This window comes from Heterodontus francisci, chromosome 20 (assembly GCF_036365525.1).
Source record: "Heterodontus francisci isolate sHetFra1 chromosome 20, sHetFra1.hap1, whole genome shotgun sequence".
Lineage (NCBI taxonomy): Eukaryota > Metazoa > Chordata > Chondrichthyes > Heterodontiformes > Heterodontidae > Heterodontus > Heterodontus francisci.
Window position 1 is genome coordinate 76,141,949 of NC_090390.1, and position 21,391 is coordinate 76,163,339.

A 21,391-nucleotide genomic window follows, 5' to 3' on the forward strand; every position below is an offset into this window, starting at 1 on the left:
CATGGGATGGGAAATCCCGGGAATTACACCCACAATACGCAGGCCTGATGTGGCGAGGCTGTGTGCCAGGAGAGAGCATTCAGAAAAAGAAGCAATCCTAATAATCACCTGCACCGATAAAACACACACATTCTGGGGTGGGTAAGGGGCAGGCATGGAGAGAAGCACAAATAAATAAAAACACAATGAGCCTCGACAAACGGCAGCTGTTCAGTCCGCTGGCAATGAAATGGCTAAAAGGATTGACCTCTTCACTCGAGATCGATGGAGACGCTGCACAATTCAGGAAAATTGCACTGTGGTTTTTCGTTTCCTCCCATGAGAAAGTGCCTGGCATTTGTGCACCATCTCCCACTGAGACACAGTTGAGACCGAAAGGGGGACGGAATCGCCCGCTCCTTGGTTCTCTTTAGAAGGAACATCATGCAGATCACTGGGCAGGCAATGTCATAGTGGGGGTGGGGGGGGGGGGGGGAAAAGAGGAGTCATCATAACTCAGTCCTCCAGTGAAATCAGATGAGGTGTAAAATTTCACTGCTCTGGCCTCAGGTCGTGGTGGGGTGGGTGCTGAGGAAATAAGCCGGGGTTCCTGCTCCTCATTGTTGGGGGCAGATTCTATCGGACTCAACTATCAGCTTCATCTGCGCCACCCCGCCCCCCGCAACACACACACACATCCTACTAGCAGAAAAGTCAGGTCCCAAACCTGGCGGAGTCAGCAATGGCAGAGAAAGGTGTACATTTGAAAACGTTTTAATACAACATGGGCATTGTCTCAGACTTGTTCATTCCACTAAAATATCTCAACGGATCCCTCGCCTTCATTGATGATCTGTCTTTTATTCATGTCATAATAATACTGATAAACACTGGAAATGCAGATAGGCATGAGGGGTGCAAGTGCCTCTTCAGCTAAGGCCCACTAATGTCTACAGCTTTCCCAGTGCATAGCTGCTCAACCGGTGTTGAAACCCATTTAATTGCCTACTTTCTTACAAAAATCAATGGCAGTGAACAGTCTGCAGTGATTATGTCATTCATCTCTGTGCACTGACATCATCGCATTGGCTCCCGTCCAATGCTGTGGTGTTGGCACACTGGGGAGGCGGGTAGTGCAGGGGGAGACGGATGGAATTGGAACTGATGGCGTGTTACAATGCGTCTACTCGTGCAATTAAAAACCCTTTTTGGTTAAAGCTCTTTCATTCAGTCACAGAATTTGCAGGGTGCTGCTGAAAGGTTCAATAGTAATAAGGAGGGTGCTTTGGAGGTTAGGATCACTGTGAGACAATTCCTGTTAATTGTACTCTGTGTAATGTAAGGGTGCTCTTCGTCAACTGTAATTTTGTGAGTAATGAGAATCTATTACATGTCCGTGGCACAAATATGGGGAAGTGATTGATTACCAGAAGATGTCCCATCAGGGCAGAAGCTTCAGTGTAGCAAAGTAACTGGAAATTTTAGACCATGCTTTAAACAGCTCTGAGCTCAGAGTCCTACAATGCACTTGAGGGAAAGCATGAAGTGTAAGTATATGAGGGAGAAAGGAATAAAAGGATATGTTGATGAGGTGAGATGAAGTAGGATGGGGGAAGGCTTGTGTGCAGCATAAACACCAGCACAGACCAGTTGGGCCAAATGGCCTGTTTATGCATTGTATATTCTATGTAACATGTAAAACACCCAGGCTGGGATTTTATCCAGGCGACGGGGGGTCTTGACCACCGGCACGAGCGTGGCGAGAGCCTTGCATCGCCTCCTCTGCGTAAGGTCCGTCGGATCATGTGCCAATTAGACTTAAGTGGACAGCAGGGGGCCTCCCCTGCGATCAAGGACTCTGGCCAATCAGAGGCTGGCAGCTCTTTAACTGAGCAGCGCCACCGCAGAGGCAGTGGCTGACGCCGGTACTGGACTCACCCGAGGCCCTGGACCCAGGCCACAGGTAAGTCACAGCGGGAGGGATTTGGCAGGGCGGGGTGGAGGGGGGGGGGGGGGGGGGTGCGTGGGGTCGGCAGCAAGGGCAGGGGGGGTGGCTCTCAGCCGGCCTCCCCCCCCCCTTCCTGATGCTGGGTCCCTCGTTCAGGTACTAAGTGCCTTCTAACAAGGGACCCAGCCCCCAGAGCCAGCAAGCAACCCGCGCGGGTTTACTTGGTGTGTTCCCCGTGCGTTGACAGGGCCCTCCGCCGCTGGGCTAATTCTAGCCGTGACAGAATGATGCCCTTAGTTGGGCAATAATTGCCCACTTAGGGGCCTCAAATCGCAGCGGGGTGGGAAAGCCGTTCACAAGCCTTCCCGCCCCAGACTTAATTTGGGTGGAGGCGGGAACGTGGCAGGATTTCTCCCCCCCCCCCGCCATCCACTACCCAATTATATGCCCTCCCTTTCTCCAAACCCGAGGTGGGGGAGGGCATAAAATTTCCCCCCCACCCCCCGTGACAGAATCAAACACTCCCCCGTTACATGGTAAAGGTTGGTTGGCATCCTTCCATCTATGAAAGATGATGGACACACAGCAAACAATCCATTCAGATGGGGTGTCTTCTCTTGGTGCACCTTTGCTGATGGCTGTGAAGGCCAATCCTCGAGAGCCTGGTCCTGCCACAAGTGCTGCACGTGAAGCTACCAAATGACGCTGTGAGTTGTTGTTTTTGATGTTGATGCCTGTTGCCAAGCTGCTGTAGCAACTGGTCATTGTGGTAGTGCACACCAGTCCACAGGATGTGTCACCATTTCCTTCTTTCACCAGCTAGTGACTTGCAGGTGCGATAGTCGACATTTAGGGCCTTCATGTCACATTTGCAAGCATCCTTGAAGCGGAGCTTTGGGTGCCCCACTGGTCGAGTGGTCCTGGCTGCCTCACCATACAGAAGGTCCCTGGATACGTGACTCTCTTCCATCCTGCAGACCTGCCCGATCCACTGAAGCTGCCTCTGTTTGATCAGTTCCAACACGCTCTGCCTTTGAGAGGACTGCCACCATTTGTGATTTTGTCCTGCCAGGATATACGAATAATGTACTGCAAACAGCAAAGATGGAAATTATTGAGCTTCTTCTCCTGCTAGCTGCAAGTTGTTCATGTTTCACAGCCATACGTATGAAGATGGAGAATAAAGGTTCTTTACTTCTGGCCAGCTGAGCGGCCTTGCCCCAATCTCAAAGTACGTCCCACTGCATCATTGTAAATGTTTCCATCTGAGAGCACCCGCTTTTACTGTCTCTCGGGAGTTTGGCAATCTTCCTGCTCACTGATATACATTTGTGGTATGGAATCACACCCACTGGGGTCAAGACTGTCTGAATGCATTTCACTCAGGACCCTTACATGCAGCAGAGAGCGGAGATTTTCGCCTTTCAGCCAGTCAGTCTGGGAGAGTGAGCGCAGGGAAGAGGGTTGGAGAGCTGGAAGTGGATACAGAGATAGGGAGGGGCAAGGACATGTAGAGCTGGAGGAGGATAGAGATAGGGAGGGGTAAGGCCATGTAGAGATTCAAACAGGGGAGGGAATTTTAAATTGAACACGTTGGGAGGATGGGGAACCAATATAGGTCGGTGAGAACATGAGTGATGAGTTAGCAGGAATTGGTGTGAGATGGGAAACAAATGGCAAAGGTTTTAGGGACGCACAACAACCACAGTGACATCATCTAATCGTACCTTATGTTTTAAATCATTTTCGCCAAATATACAAAGCCTCACTGATGAACCTAAGTGCACTATCTGGTGTAACTTAAAGTCACACAGACCAGAGGATCAGGTTGTTTAATCTGACCTCAGCCTGGGATGATCTTAGTGCCAATTCGGCCTGGAAGGGAAAGCAATCATCCAGGATTCTGACTGCTGACTACCGTGCATTGGCCCCCTGTTGCCACATGGACACGGGATGAGCACAGACGCTTTGTACAACATGACAACATGCAGCAGAGTTTTTCATACCACCACTCTCTCTCTGGAATGTTCTTGGAACTGAAGCCACTCAAAAGCAGCTCAGTCAATAGACGATGGCCCTTTAAGAGAACAAGGCCCTGGGAAAGCATGTGTGGGAGTTACGTTAATATCAGCTTTAAATTGTTCAGTGTAAACACACAGAGATGCTCTTTATTTTCTTAGTATGGGCTAAGCTGACTAACAGACCACTAAAACAAACCCTAAGAACACATGTTTCTTTTTCCCCCTGTTAAGCAAATAAGGCCAATTGCTCCCATGAATAAAACGCTTGTTTCCCCAAATGTTTTCTAAAGCTGAACCAGCATTGCGTAAAGGACACTTGGGAGACATCATGTGAAGTTGTGGGCAGGGATTGTTAACCCTGCCTTTACAGACACACGTTGAGGAAAGTTTGGTGTGATATTAACCAATGTTACTCAATGCACCGGGCACCGCTAAGGTACGTTTACCTTGGAGCGCCATCGCCATTGGCAACACCGAATGCGCCAATTCCAAAGGGAGGTGACTGCCCCAAAAAACAACCTGAAGAAATGTTTAGCTAATCTCCAGAGGCAAGGCGCCATAGCAACCCAACAACAGTCCTGCTGGGGTCAAAGGCCGCCAGCTTTTCTGGCCGTTCCTGATCATTGGCCTGCGGGCCTTCCACACTCACCACAAACAATACAACCAACAAAGAGATACAATAGTGCAAGCAACTGTATGCATCTCTGAGGTAATTCGGTGCAGCATATTTCTCAATAAATTATTTTTTCAAAAATAGACCCATTTGGTGATGCAGTGACATTTTATCTGTTCACAGAATCATAAAATGATACAGCCATTCAGCCCATCATGCTGGTGCCAGTTCTTTGCAAGACTCTCCAGTTAGTCCCATTCCCCTGCTCTTTCCCCTTATCCCTATAAATGTTTGCCTGTCAAGTATTTATCCAAATACCTTTTGAAAGTTACTACTGAAGCTGTTTTCACCACCCTTTCAGGCAGTGCGTTCCAGATCACAGCAAATTGTTGAAATATTTTTTATGCATGTTGCCTCTTGTCTTTTTGTCAATCACCTTAAATCTTGTGCTCTGGTTTACCAACCCTCCTGCCACTGCAAACAGCTTCTCCTTTTTTACTCTATCAAAACCACTTGCGACTTTGAATATTAAGTTGCTTTTTATTTTAAGAAATTGGAAATAAATAATGACGTAATAAGAAAGGAGGGAAATAAGTTATTCAATGTTTTATAATTGTTGTACCATTACCTTCAAGAGTGATGTCCCTTTAGGCTAATGAGCTAAGTGCCAGGATGTAGTCATGTGATGAGAAGCCATTGTCACTCTGCAACTGTAACAGACAAAGGCTCTGTACATAGTTTGCTCTGTGTTGTATATAATAGTTAGCTGTTAATAAACCTGTTTGAGATCTTCAAGGAATTGGAACCCATGTAACTCACCGTGTTACTTAAGATAACCCAAGGAACACATGACAACAATGAGTCAGTAAAAGCATCAGGGAAAGGAGATTATTGCTTGAAAACACCATCCTCTCCAGCAATGAGCTGAGACACGTCACCCGAGATAGATGCACCCCATCTATTGACTGTTGTATTAGAGCTTTGTAACATTCTGCTTTTGCATCAGTATCACATGCCATTTGCATCAGGTATACTGATCAGGTACCTGAAAGCAATCGCTCAGCACTCGTGCCAGCCAGTGCTCCTGAGACCCCATGTGCAACAGGTCTCATTACCCACTGCTCAATATTGACTGGTTAAAAGAAAGGTCTAGCTCATTGAATGGGACCATTGCGAATAATGCAAGCCTCCTGCTGAGTGCTTCAGCTTCCCAGGGCAGCAGTGCTTTGAGAAACTTTTCCTTTCCTTGTTCCTCTTCCACCTGTGGCTCAGTTGGTAGCACACTCACCTCTGAGTCAAAAGGTTGTGGGTTCAAATGCGACTCCAAGGATTTGAGTGCAAAAGCAAGGCTGGCACTCCCGGTGGAATGCTGCACTGTCAGAGGTGCTGTCTTTCAGTAAGATGTTAAACCGTCTTCCCTGTCAGGTGGATGTAAAAGATCCCATGGCACTATTTCAAAGAGGAACAGGGGAGTTATCCCTGGTGTCCTGGACAACATTAATGCCTCATATCAACATCAATTAAAAAAAAGATAATAAGGTCATTTATCTCATTGCTGCATTGGGCAGCTTGCTGTGCTCAAATTGGCTGCCATGTTTCTGCCATTACAACAGTGATTACACTTCAATAGGACTTAATTGGCTGTAAAATGCTTTGGAACATCCTGAGGCCATGAGAGGTGCTATATAAATGCAAAACATTTTCCTCTCATGGAGACTGACTCACGCTGGACCATTGCTCTGTGAGGTGCTTCCAGTACCTTACCACAGAGGGCCATTTTGCAGCCGAGAACCTGGACTGTGAGCATTGGCCAGTTCTTTGTGACTGTGTGGGAGGCAAAGGTGGACCTGATCTGGTCTTCAACCAATGGTGTGTTTGGGGGGGCAAATATCTAACCAATGTTTCCCAGAGACAGGGGATGACCAGATGGGTAGCATGAGTCTGTTCTGGTCTTGTATAGTTCAATACACCATCCTGCCTACACATGCGCACACACCACACACTTTCCAGCAGGATCCACTGGTGAGTAATCAGGAGTAAAAACTCCTGGCCTGATTTCATACCTGCCCAGCACATTGGGTTTGGAATCCAATCATAACATCCCATTGCAAGGTAAGACCAGAGTAAAACAACATGCGCGGCGTGGACTGCACATTTGGGAATTGTCTCCAAAACAGCTGCAGATTTGACACAGATGCAAAGACTTCCAGCCGCACAGTGAGGAGAGACTCAAGGACTTGGATGCCGTCTGTGTGACACTTCACTGCAGCGCATCCAGCGGCACAGTGGTTAGCACCGCAGCCTCACAGCTCCAGCGACCTGGGTTCAATTCTGGGTACTGCCTGTGCGGAGTTTGCAAGTTCTCCCTGTGACCGCGTGGGTTTTCGCTGGGTGCTCCGGTTTCCTCCCACAGCCAAAGACTTGCAGATTGATAGGTAAATTGGCCATTATAAAATTGCCCCTAGTGTAGGTAGGTGGTAGGAGAATAGAGGAAAGGTGGGGATGTGGTAGGAATATGGGATTAATGTAGGATTAGTATAAATGGGTGGTTGATGGTCGGCATAGACTCGGTGGGCCGAAGGGCCTGTTTCAGTGCTGTATCTATAAACATGCTCCACAGCACAAGCCACACACTCTGTGCATGTATTTCTTCTGCATAAACTTGGGAACAACCAAAGCTTTCATTGCTACAAGGAGCACATCAAATGTATTTTTTTTTTAAAAAGCTGATCAACAGGAGACGAGTGACTTTGCAGAGTCCTGCGATGCAGTTGGACAGGCCGCTATGTCACCTGATACTCGGCAGCAATCAAAACAGGCTGGTAATAGCAGGCAGCTGAGTCAAGACCAAAGGGAAGGCATGTCGCAGGGCAATGACTACACAGTCAAAGTAAAACCTGCAATGGTCCACACAGTGAACAATTCCCTCGGAAGCTGTTCCTTTCACATATAATTAACATTCACGAGCATTTGAACAGTGTGAGCACAACAACATGCATTTACATAGCACCTTTTAACACAGTAAAACATTCCAAAGTGCTTGACAGGGGCATTATAAAACAGAATCTGACACAGCTGCACGAGGAGATATTAGGACAGGTGGATAGATGTTAAGGAGCGTCTTAAAAGGAGGAGAGAGAGGTGGAGAGATTTAGGGATAGATTTCCAGAGCTCAGGACACAGGCAGCTGAAGGCACGGCCACCAATGGTGGCATGATGAAAGTCAGGGATGAATTATGAGGCGATACTTCTCCCAAGTAAAGATGATAGATAGATTATCATATGGTACTTCCTCAAACTTTGGGACCAGTCAGATAGACCAATAGCTTCTCCTGGTCTTTGTCCATTCCCATGTTTAATACTACCTCGATTTATGTGGCTTAGCTCTCCTACTTCACCTGTAGTGGGAAGAAAGAAATCGTTGGGGCAGGAAGGGGTAAATCGATTTGTTTGACCTTATTGTTTGCTAATACTGCAATTTGATTCCACCACCAGCATCCAAGTAAGGATATGTAAAATGAAGATATGAAACTGGATTTTAATGTTAAGTTAGTCCATTGTCTGTCTGTGGGGGTGGGGATGGGGTTGGGGTTGGGCTTGGGGTTGAAGGGGTTGAAGAAATCATACCTAATCGCTGTCATCATCTGTGGGCTTAGCCTTTTTCCTCTCCAGGCAATGGGTGGCAGGGTGAGAAAGGCCGTTGGCTCATTTTGATCCCCATCACTTTACCGGGTCTGGAGACATCCCCAAACATTATAAACATTTGTTTTTTTTGTTCAAAAAACAACATTTTGCAATCAGCGCAGACAGAATAGGAGAAGGAGGGGGCTGAAGTTATTGGCATCACTGTGGGACCAAACAGGCAAAAAGGGGACTGTTACAGAAGATGGGCTGTGGCTTCCTCCATCAGCATTGGGTCAAAATTTTGAATTCCCGACCGACACCTTAGAGGGAGAGCGATCACTACAAGGACACTGTAGTAACAAGGGCCTCTGATCCAAAGGACTGCGGCCTGACTGCAGTGCGTGAGATTGCAGACTGCAGCATTAGCCTAGATCACATACTCGACCCTGGCCTGGAGCTCAAGCCTGCTGGCTTTTGGCCCAGAAGATGAGATTGCTACCAAATGAGCAAAGATGAGACTTCAGGTACAGGTGGTCAGAATACACGAGTGTGTAGATTGTAGGTGGTCTATGGAAAAAAGAGGTTTAATGAGCTGGATGGTCTCCTGTTATTCCAAAAATAAATAATACAAAAATAAAAATATGAATCCACCCCGTCGAGCCCAATCCACAGTTTGTCCTTGAATTCACTGCCTAACCCTGCAGGGAGGGAGGGCTGACTAATCTAGCCCAATTCAGAGACAACTCTCCCAAAGGACATACGGGAAAATGAATCTTTTTAACCATGGGAGTCAGAGTGTAGACTCGCAACATTATTTGCTGGCAAATGTTTTCGTCTGGCTGGTTTGTCAGTAATTAAAAGGGCAGTAACAGCATGGGAATACATGTTATTGTCTCGATAAAAGGTGGGAGGGTACAGTGATATACTCAGTGCTCCCCTGCTTCATCAACAGTGCTCCAAATTTATTACAATAGAAAAAAAGGTTAAAGTAGCTTTATTACTGCTGTAATTGCTATCCTACCCTACTCTCCAGGTGAGTTTACAGGCAGTTATGGAAGTCCTTTCAAAGTCTGCCTCCTACAGGAATACTGCCCTTTTTAATTAAATTAAAAGAGGCAATCCTTCATAAGGACAGAAAACATCATGAATCCCCATGACATAGGTGTTAACCATGTCCCAGTAGGTAGCACTCTCAGCTCTGAGTCAGAAGCTTGTGGGTTCACATCGCACGCCAGAGACTTGGGCCCGTAATCCAGGCCGACACTCTAATGCAGCACTGAGGGGGTGCTGTGTGGTCGGAGGTGCTGTCATTCAGCTGAGATGTTAAACCAAGGCCCTGTCTACCCTCTCAAGTGAGCATGAATGATTTCACAGCACTATCTCAAAGAACGGGGCGTTCTCCCCAGTGTCCTGCCAATGTTCATCCCTCAACTAACATCATTAAAACTGATCGTTTGGTCATCATCCCATTGCCTTTTGTGGGAGCTTGCTGTGCACAAATTGGCTGCCTTGTTTCCTACATTACAGCAGTGACTGCACTTCAAAAGTACTTCATTGGCTGTAATGAGCATTGGGACATCCTGAGGTGGCGAAAGGCACTATATTTCTTTTAGGGCCTCCTCGGTAGAATATTCCTTTCTTGTGAGTGATTCGGTTTGCTGGGAGGTGCAGAAGGGTGGTCTGGTTGGAGTTGCTCTTCCCCACAGTCGGGAAATGTCCTGCTTCCAATCACTACCTCCTATGAAGGCACAGTTAGATTGGCTCTTGATATAAAACACTGCGTGCTGTCGCACTGACAGCTCATCACTAAATGCCCTTAGCGCTGTCACTGAACTTTACAATATGTACCGTGGATCCCATCCTCTACTGCACTGTTTTATTTTATTATTTTGTGCACTTTATTTTTGTATAGCTGAATTGTTGAGGGACTTCGGTTGCATGGATAGATTGGCAAAGCTGGGGTTGTTCTCCTTGGAGAAGAGAAGGTTGAGAGGGGATTTGATAGACATGTTCAAAATCATGAGGGGTCTGGACAGAGTAGATGGAGAGAAACTGGTCCCATTGGTGCAAGGGTCAAGAACCAGAGGACACCAATTTAAGGTGATTGGCCAAAGGTCCAACAGCAACATGAGGAAAAACATTTTTACACAGTAAGTGGTTAGGATCTAGAAGACACTACCTGAGATTGTGGTGAAGGCAGATACAATTCGGGCTTTCGGAAAAGTAATTGTATAAGCGCCTGAAGAGAAAACATTTGCAGGGCTATTTGCAGGGGAAAGGGTGGGGAAGTGGGACTAGCTAAATTGCTCTTGCAGAGAGCTGGCACAGACAGGACAGGCCAAAGGGCCTCCTTCTTTGCTGTAACCATTCTATGATACTATTAACAGACTGTTCAAGAAAATCATGACATTTTCATTACCTGATCGTATTATTGGTACTTTTTCAACCATGTTACAATCTGTCTCTTTCTTCATGCATTCCAACTATCTCAGTTTCATTTCAATGTAATGAAATCGGAGCGATGCAGGGGCGCCAATGACCCAGAGAGGGTCCAGCGCTACACGCTTTCACATAGCCACCATTTTGTACCGACTGCTCTCCATTTTGCTCAGTTGCTCCTCCATTTTGTTTGCTGAAATAGATTTGCTTGCACCTAATTGTGATGCGCTACAGGTACAAAGTGTGCAACAGACATGAAATATTACCATACTAACTTTTTCCTCTATTCTTGGGGCTCCCTAGGCCCAATAATAGACCACTATAAATTGGGCACAGATGGGAGTATGAATGGATATATTACTGTCAGCATCCAAACCATAATATTGATTCCTTCTTGGGTGAGGGAATATTTCAACTCATTTAGCCAGCATGAAAGCTCCCAGTATGTTTTTCCATTGTCCTTAGCATGGGACTGTCAAGAGAACTGCACCAATCTGGAAATATTTCCTGCATACAAAATATATACTGCCCTCCAAAGGTTAAGTCCTTGGTGCAGCGTACTGGACAGAGCCTGAACTAATTATATGAACAAATGGATCAGGCTCTCCGAGGGGAAGACTGAGGAGCTCTTAACACGAGAGGGCAGGTTGGGTTCCTGCAACCCCACCACCCACACTCCACTGAAACAGCTCAGCGAACAAAGCAAATGAAGTCAAGAGAGGGAGAGAGAGGCGACAGCACAAAGCATAGCTTCAGCTAATTTACTCAGCCAGCCCCAGACTCGCTTTTTGAATGCTTTCCTCACGCTCAATAAATTTAAAATTGACAATAGCCCACTGCTTTTATTGCTTTAATATAAACATGCTTTGACTAGCTCTCAGGAGAAGATAGACAAAAAGGTGACTTTCAAAACTATAACCAATACCAGAAATACTTCTTTAAAAAATTGGTCAAAAAAAAATAATCCAGAGGAACAACCTCCAGAGATCCAACCTACATTCCCCCAAATTACTGCTTATAAATCAGGCCATTTCTGCAAGAGCATTCCATTCAAAACCTTTCTAAAACTTTCAACTCTTTTTTTTTAAACCTTCTTGTGAGTTTTACAAGTTGCCTTCTTCCCTGCCTTCCCACCATCACAGCTCCCACACAAGGCACACTGATAACTTGCAGAGCCCCTTACCGTTCCTGGCTTCCTCCATGGTTTCTCTCAGTGCTGAGCATCCACCGTGCATGCAAATTCAAAACCCAGTCTGCTATTTGCCTGCTCTCTTTAACCAGTGCAGCAAATCTCAACAGCGACACAATCTGTAATCTCCCTCAGCCGTTCACACACTGCTCGCAAGCTGGAAATGAATCCTTCTCGCCAGCCTAGAGTCAGAGTCCCTCGGAGCTGTCAATGCACTGCCCGCCTCTAAATGGTATGTCCAACCCACTCGCAGCTCCTCTCCTTATAGTTCTGGCCTCCGGGTGCACTTTAAAGGGATGGATGATGTGCAGCTCTCTTGGAGCCAACATATCCCCTGTTGTTGGCCTTAAGCCTTGATTTTAAAAAAACTGTATGGGGAGGAGTTTAATCAAAAGACTTTTTTTTCTTAACCCCTCTCATCCTGGTTAAGCCTCTCAATGAGATTGCATTCCATTCCAGAACACAGATTTGTTAAAGTTTCTTTTGTGTGGAGGTGTTATGCCCTCATTGTTGTGCAGTTCTACAGACAGTGACAGTGACTTGATGGGTATCACAGTGCTATTTTCACCCCATACCCTCACATACGTGCATTTTGCAGCAGAGCTCATTGGATTGTGAAAAGCAGTGATTTTATTTTTCTCCCTTATCAACCAGGGACAGCGAGGCTGATACTTTAGAACCATCCAAGCTGAAATCAAACAACTCAGTCCAGACCCTGACATTCTAACATTTCTTTCAACGATAAAATATCAATACATCAGTTGTCCCTCTGTGGGTAGCACTCTTGTCTCTAAATCAGAAGGTTGTGGGTTCAAACCCCACTTGAGGAAACTAGCGCATAAAAGCTAGGCTGGTGTTTGACTGTAGTACTGAGGGAGTGCTGCACTGCCAGTGGTGCAGTCTTGCAGCTGAAATGTTTAGCCAAGGCCCCGTGTGCCCTCTTGGATGGGTGTCAAATGATTCTGTTGCACTGTTTTGAAGAAAAGCAACAATGTTTTTCCTTAATAATTCTCAAGGGGCTACATCTGCCTGTAGTGAATGTCAACAGGCTACTCATCTTGGAGGGCATCACAGTCATCTACAGCCATTCCTCTATCAAAATTCTGGAACTCACTACCCAACAGTGTTGTACAAGCACCATCACCACAAGCAGATATCAAAACATTGGGCGGGTTCACCACAGTCTTGTCTCTTTCCAATAGATTGGACAGCGTTACGCTTCTGTGAGGGCGCAAGTTGAACCTCCTTCACAAACCCACGACCTTTGCTGCCTGGAGTGACATGGAAACACTGTCTCCTCCAAGTCACATCCTGACATGGCCATATATCACCGTTCTTTCATCATTGTGGGAATACCTTCACCACACAGACTGTACTGGTTCAAGAAGGTGCACCAATACCTTCTCACTGCAACTAGGGGCAGACAATAAATGTTCCCCTTGCTAGTGACACACAGAACCCAATTAAAAAAAAATATACATATATACACACAAAATATACACACACAAAATATAAGTCTGCATATGCAATGCTGTGGTGGTGGTCAGCCCAGGAGAGATAAGCATGACTGGGGAGGAGGGTACACAAGGCAGTACCATGTTGCCTTCCTCAGACCAGGACAGGAATTAAACCCATGCTGTTGGCATTGTTCTTAAACCACATGCTCACCATTTAGACAACTGAGTTACCCAGTCCGCCATACATGGGTGTAATATATATACACGAGACAATCTCCTATGGCATTGCAAGTCAAAACCAAGTGCAGTCTGTAACCAAAGCTGGGAGATAATTACATCAGAGGGCGGCACAGTGGTGCAGTGGTTAGCACCGCAGCCTCACAGCTCCAGGGACCCGGGTTCAATTCTGGGTACTGCCTGTGTGGAGTTTGCAAGTTCTCCCTGTGTCTGCGTGGGTTTCCTCCGGGTGCTCCGGTTTCCTCCCACATGCCAAAGACTTGCAGGTTGATAGGTTAATTGGCCATTATAAATTGCCCCTAGTATAGGTAGGTGGTAGGGAAATATAGGGACAGGTGGGGATGTGGTAGGGATATGGGATTAGTGTAGGATTAGTATAAGTGGGTGGTTGATGGTCGGCACAGACTCGGTGGGCCGAAGGGCCTGTTTCAGTGCTGTATCTCTAAAAAAACTAAACTAAAATAAATCAAGCCCCATTTTAAAGTTGTACATTCTATCTTTAGGTTTCAACAATACTTTGATTTAACATAATTACACCTAAATCGCTAAGCCTTTGCTAGTCTGGGAAGCAGAAAAGGAGCGATTGTTGGAGAATAGGAGTTTTTCTGGGAGTAGCACGACTGAGGCACCACAGCGCCCCCCACTGTCGGAGGTTGTAGGTACAGAGTGACTAGTTTACATTGGAAGTTTCCTTTATAAATGTGGACACAGGAATGGAAGTGCACGCAGGCATAAGATTTGTTATTGCATTTTATCTCCATAAAAGGTTTGCATCCATCAAACGTTAGTGCCAAAAAATATTAAAAAGGAGAACCAGTCATTTACTCCGGGGTTTTCGGAGCTTGATCTCTCCCCAAAGACAGGAGCTGCAACACATCAAGTGGCTGTTGTTCTCTATTTATATGCCTTTAATGTAGTAAAGTGTCCCAAGGTGCTTCAAAGGAGCAAAATTAAACAAAAATTTAGACACCAAACCAAAGAAGGTGACCAAAAGCTTGGTCAAAGTAGTAAGCTTTAAGGAGCATTCTAAAAAGGAGGGAGAAGTGGAGAGGTTTGGGAAGGGAATTCCAGAGTTTAGGGCCTAGACAGCTGAAGGCCCAGCCATCAGTGGTGGGGTGAAGGAAGTCGGGGATGCACAAGAGGCCAGAGTTGGAGGAATGCAGAGAGCTCAGAGGGTTTCAGAGATAAGCAACTGCTTTCTAATTTGATCTTAAGATGTTCCACTGTTAGGAGTAGCTTAAGAACTAATCACTGTCTGGGATGGGTGAAAGCGCAGCAACACCTGAGAAGTTCAACCATCCAGGAACAAGCCATTCACTTGATTCACACCATGGACCTTGGGCTCGATGTGCAGCAGCAACACCACCAGCGCCCTGTGGCTCCAAGATGTACTGCAGCAACTCACCAAGCCACCCAACCCCGTGACTACCACTGAGCAGCACAACAGTTGAAATAGCAGACAAATGATTCAGGTGTAGGCCCCTTGTCTGTTCTGACTGGCATGCATCCCACATGCATTTGTTTTTATTTATTTAGAGATACAGCACTGGATCAGGCCCTTCGGCCCACCAAGTCTGTGCCAACCAACAACCACCCATTTATACTAACCCTACAGTAATCCCATATTCCCTACCACCTACCTACACTAGGGGCAATTTACAATGGCCAATTTACCTATCAACCTGCAAGTCTTTGGCAGTGGGAGGAAAGCGGAGCACCCGGCGGAAACCCATGCGGTCACAGGGAGAACTTGCAAACTCCGCACAGACAGTACCCAGAATTGAACCCGGGTCCCTGGAGCTGCGAGGCTGCAGTGCTAACCACTGCGCCACGGTCTCTCTTTGAAATTACACCAAATATGTTTAGCAATAAAATGCATCTTTCTTTAAGTAACCTAAATGATAATAAGAGCTGTAGCATCATTTTTCAATAAGATTTACAGTAATTTGGAGAAGGGAAGAGCTGAGATCACACATGGCAAGCTGCTTTGCATATATTGTACCAAAGATAAACGGTCCTGGTACAGGAAATGCTGTTCAAAGAGATGGGAATAGGAAAGTCTTAACGCAGCAATACAGGGTCTTATTTTGATAATAATAGGATGACTAATGGAGCTGACAGAGTTATATAATGCAGGGAGCAAGAGTACATTGAGCTCGGCACATTTGTTCCCAGATGGTGTTGCAATGAATTAAGTACCAGCGGGCTGGGTCATGCAGATTGTGCTCTAAAGTTCCTACTCAGCAAGATTCTAGCCATCAAACAAGTCACCGCCAGGCAGCACACAGAGAATGCCAGCTCGCATAGGTCTTCTGAGACTGCATTCACGTGCACATTTTTATAGCGACTGATCTCACCGCAGTGAGGCCTGGGACTGAGTCATCAGCATCTCGTCTGGAGTATCATTGACTGTCTGATCTGTTCGTGATCCAACAAATGGGGCGGTGCCCGAAATTCTTGGCAATCCAGCACAAGGTGTGTACAATCCCAAGTGTTCCAGCAGGGATGCCTGCACTATTCAAGTCATCTTGCAAACTTCACGACAATTCAGTGGGTATGTCTATCCCCCTTGTGACCTGCCACGTAGTATCTAATTCCCTACTGTGGCAGATAGCAAGAGGACCAACCAACCTTTCCTGGTGACCTCCATAAAACAGATTTTCCAATCGTAGACTCAATGTTCTACTTGGTTTGCGGACCCTCCTGTACAGAACTTTCTGGAGGGGAGACAGAGAATTGTATGCCAGCAGCCCTCAAAGGCTACTTACAATGGTGATGGGCCAATTTAAAGGGATGCAGCCACTTAAAAAGGTAAGTAGCTGCATGCTGAGGTAAAATTCCTGGTACTTAAGGTTTTGGGCAAGAAATGCAGGGGGAATGCGAGGAAGAACGTGTTTTTTGTAGCAATTGGCAATGACTTGGACCTCGCTGCCTACAGAGACAATCTATGATTCCAAAAGGATATTGGATGGGCACTTGAGGGAAATAAACTTGCAGGGCGACAGGAATAGAGCGGGGGAATGGGACTGATTAGATTGCTCTACAGAGAGCTGGCATGGATTCCATGGGCTGAATGGCCTCTTTCTATGCCATAATGTCTTTATGACTCTAAAAAGGAATACTGAAGAGCCTTGTTGGTCTGAAAGGCCTTTTCCCATCCCTAATTTCTCTTAACCATGTTATTTATTTTCCCATTCTCTTTCCTTTCTGCTACACCAGCCCCAGTGAGTATATCTACCCAACTAGTGAATAATGATCAAGGTTTAAAAAAAAAACATTTGTGCAAATATAGTGAAAATGTTTTTGATCACAGAATTAAGTTTCTTTTGTGATAATTCAGTCAACTATGACTGCCGTATTCCCAAAGCACAGGCACAAGACCTACAGCTCACCTCTGACCTGTGCAAATGGGGCCCCAGTTCCTATCTCCCAACATTAGACAGCAAATCCAGTAATACAGGATATCCAAAGTCACTCCTGGTTGATTTATTCCTCCTCTTTGACTTTCTTCCAGGCTGTTCAGTAATATGCAGCAAGTAATACCTCCGCACCCCCTCCCGCCACCCTTAATGACACGAGCATCATGTAAAAACTTTAGCACCAAAATTCATCCCCACCCTGATCCAACTCTGGCACTTTTGTATTAACGTTTACAGCATTCTGGCCTCCTGGATATTTACAAAGGAGAGATTCCACGTCCGTTGACCATCTGCGTCGCGGACCGTGATCGACCAGGAGTGCACTAAATGATGCAACAAAAGGTGAGGTGAACGACATGGGATCGGAATGGCACTATAGCCAAAGGAAAGCGCGATGCTCAGTTAGCACGCTAGCATTGGGTGAGGGGCGGAATAGAAGAGACCTTAAAGTTACTGCTGGGAGGAGAGAGAAAAGAAAAGAGCCACCGCATATGGAAACAAAAGGCAAAGTTCTTACCCGCTGAGCTAAGCATTAAAGTAGGGATTTAAATTGAACAGCGGATTTGAAGCCAAGTGCTGAAGAAATTCTTTACCAACCCACACCCTCATCACCACAATTGAACTTTATCTTTGAAAGGGAAAAAAACCTAAGCAAACGGTTTCAAGTAACCTTCTTCCCGGCAAAGAGAAAGGAAATAATTCACACGCACACACACACACACACACACACACACACACACACACACACACACACACATGTACGCATTGCATACATAATCCCTCAGAAAATTAGCAATTTGATGAGCTTCGTAGTGGAATCCAGCTGCTTAGCACCAAAGCTTTGCAGCTGTAGACAGTCACGTCCCGTACTGCAGTGTCCAATGCACATAGAGCAATTATATCCTCCTTTTCAGAACAACAATTTTGTTGATCTCGAGTGCGGGTGAAAAGAAGAGTGGGAAACAAATGTACAAATTGCATGGTGGTTAATCAAAACAACACTGATTTTTTTTTTTCTGTAGAAAATGCTGCGAGCCAATCAGGTCAGGCAGCACCTGTGCAAAGCGAAACAGAGCTAACGTTTCAGGTCGATGACCTTTCTTCAGAACTGGACAAAGTTAGAGATTTGATGGTTTATAAGCACCTCACCCCCCTTCCCCCCGGCTCCACATTTGCTGATTCACCGTGAAATCTCCAATTTGGTCCAGTTCCGGTGAAACGTCATCGACCTGAAACATTGGGCAGATTTTGTGTTGCCCTTGGAGACGGGCACAGAGACAGGGGGAGCAAACAAAATGACAGGGGGCGCCGTTCCCGACTTTGCCCAGGCCCCCCTGCCATTTTGTCCGGACTAGGAAAGGCTGAGAATGGCATTCTCGCCCCAGGCCAATTGAGGCCTACAAGAGGCCAATTAATGGTCACTTAAGAGTCTCTTCCCGCCTCCACTTCAATTTTATTGAAGGCCGAGGGGCTCACTGCCATGGGGAAACGACGCCAGGAAAAGGTTGGCAGCCTCCTAACAAGGTCCGTGGTGGGGGGAGTCCCTCCTTTAGGGGCAATCCAGGGCCCCTGGAGGGCCCTCCACCCCCCAACCCCAGGAAGACACCCCCCGCTCCACCAACTGCCCCCCCACACCCCACCCTGACCTCACTTTCCTCTCCCGGGGTCTTCTCCTCTCTTGCAGGGCATCCAGTGGCGCTGTTGGTACTGCAGAGCCACCGGCCTTCCAATTGGCCAGCAGCTCTGGAGGCAGGAGCTCGTCCCTTAAAGGGACGACATCCCCGAAGGCAGGCAGTTGATTTGGCTGCTCGCTACGCGATAGCATCGGGAGTCCGACAGAGGGCTGAGATGGGGGTCTGCCCCCCACCCACCGGCCTGCTGTTGGGACCCCTGTTGCTGGAATAAAATCCAACCCGTTAACTGTTTCTCTCTCCACACAAGTTAAAATTTCCCAGACCTGAGGCTGCCAATGTCTGGATGGTTTGCCAATCACAATGTCCAAGCTGGTTTCTTTCAGGTGGTGTAGGTTCAGGCATCATTGTTGGCCCCTTCTCAATCATGCAGAGGGGACCTTCAACATCAACTACAACCTACAGGCAGGGCCTCTGTTCAAAATCTGATCCAGAAACGATTGCAGCCCGACAGTACAACACAGTGCGTGCCATTGCAGTCTGGGAAAAATCAGTCTAGGTTAGGTTCTCGACCCTGGACTTGGGCTCGAGTCTGCAACCTTTGGTTCCAGAAGGTTGTGCCAAGCTGACACTTCAAGTGCAGATGGACAGAACACATTAGCGTGTAGATTGTACATGGTCTATGTAAGAAAGTGGTTTAATGAGCTGGATGGTTGCCTTGTTACTCCATATTTTCTTTCACAAATTTATCTAACACAACTTGTATTTATATAGCACATTTTAGATGGTTAATATTCCTGCCAAGGATGTTTTACAAAATCTGATACTACATGAGGAAATTTTAGGACAAGTGACCAATAACTTGGTCCAAGAGGTAGCTTTTAAGGAGAGACTTAAAAGGAGAGGGAGATAGAAGTGGAGAGGTTCAGGAAGGGAATTCCAGAGTTCAGGCTCTCGGCAGCTGAAAGCACAGCCACCAATGGTGGAGTGAAGAAAATCGAGAATGGTCAAAATGGCCAGATTTGGAGGAGCACAGAGATGCAGTATTGGCAGGTGATGCAACCTTGGGGACACCGCAGTGGAAGCCAGTCACATCCTCAAATTTAGGGATGATGGTGGCGTAGTGGTAATGTCACTGGACTAGTAATCCAGATGCCCAGGCTGGTGCCCTAGGAACACGGGTTCAAATCCTACCACGGCTGGTGGAATTTAAATTCAATTAATTAATAAAAATCTGCAATTGGAAGGTAGTCTCAGTAATGGTGCCATGAAACTATCATAGATTGTTGTAAAAACCCATCTGGTTCACTAATGCCCTTTTGGGAAGGGAATCTACCGTCCTTACCTACATGTGACTCCAGACCCACAGCGACGTGGTTGACTCTTAACTGCCCTCTGAAATGGCCTAGCAAGCCACTCAGCTGTTAAGAGCAGTTAGGGATGGGCACCAAATGCTGGCCTTGCCAGTGACACCCACATTAAAGGTCTGCTACCCGTCCCCAAACCCAACGGGACCCGACAATGTGTCGGGTCAGGTCGGGTCGCACTTCCGGGTCTGGTATTCGGGCTCGGATCGGACACGCTCTATCACCACCTCAGGTAAGTGACTTTAATGTTAGTTTACTTTTTGAACTTTAAAAGTGGTTTTGTTACAGTTATTTTAAGCTTGCGCAGGTAAGGAACAAAGTGAAAAACCGAAGGTAAGTTAACTGATGGTTGGATTGGATTGGGCGCAGGAAAAAAAAAATGACAGGACTCTGGTCAGGCTCAGGCTCGGATGGGGTTCTGTCAGGCTCAAGTGGGGTCTCATTTGCAGACCCGAGCAGGCGTTTAACCCACATTCCATGAAAGAATAAAAAACAACTGGATAGTGAAGAAGAATGTGGACTCTGGCTGATTTCCCTTCCCTCATTAGCCTTGGAGGAGGCGGGGAGAGAATCATGCTAATGGCACTCTGGCTGAGATCTGCAAACTCAACATAGACTGATAATCAAACCACATCACTATGGTTGAGCATCACACCATGTGGAAGTCGAACTCTTCAACCATCAGAATGAAGGGATAAGGGAAGACAAACTTCCCAAATAATAGCAGCTATAGTCCTGTAGGAAGAACTTACAGTCATATAGTGTCTTCCCAGTTGCACAGTACTTCACAGTCAATTAAGTGCAATGCTTGTTGCAACATACAGAAAAGCAGCTGCCAATTTGTGCACAGCAAGATCCCACAAACAGAAATGTGATAATGACCAGATAATCTGTTTTTTCAGTGATGTTGGTTGCGGGATAAACAATGGGCAGGGCATTTCCCTTGCTCTTCTACAAAGAACACAATGGTATCTTTTACCATTTTAATGCTCAGGCCTCATCTTAATATGCACAGCACTGAACCACACCTTAATTACTACACGTAAGTTAGTTGCGGTTAAACCCCCGGAGTGGGGTCTGAATCCAGAACTTCCGGATTCACAGGCGAGAGTGTTACCAACTGAGCCAAAAAAATTAATGATACAATGTCAGTGTGTGTACTTGTGAGTGTGTGATTTTACACCGCCTTGCAAAATTTGTAACTGGAAACTTTAGGACCCATAAAAGATATAACCAGGAACCAAAATCTTGTACGTAAACAGGGGCTCTGTCTTCTTAATATTCAGCTCATACTGTTCATGTGAAGAAGCAGACAATGGAAGATTAGAGACAGAAAATGAGTAAGTAACACCTCAGCCCCACAGGGCCTTTTATCTTCTCTGTGGTCAGTGGAGTACAGTCCAACAGTCTTTCTTTGTCAAAAATCATGGAAGCTTTCAGCCTGAAACTCGGGGGCTTCATTTCCTC

General features: G+C 46.4%; 1 protein-coding gene across 3 annotated transcripts in view; it reads right to left on the reverse strand.

The window, feature by feature from the left end:
• The window catches only part of lzts2a (leucine zipper, putative tumor suppressor 2a), a 195,959-nt gene that overhangs the window by 93,717 nt on the left and 80,851 nt on the right, over nucleotides 1-21,391 (reverse strand). Inside the window, exon 1 of one of the 3 annotated variants that reach the window (XM_068053040.1) lies at nucleotides 11,808-12,150. The exons of the other annotated variants lie outside the window; for them this stretch is intronic. The gene's annotated coding sequence lies outside the window, so the exon portion shown is untranslated. Of the gene's footprint in view, nucleotides 1-11,807; nucleotides 12,151-21,391 lie in introns of those variants that run through there. 3 annotated transcript variants of the gene reach the window in all.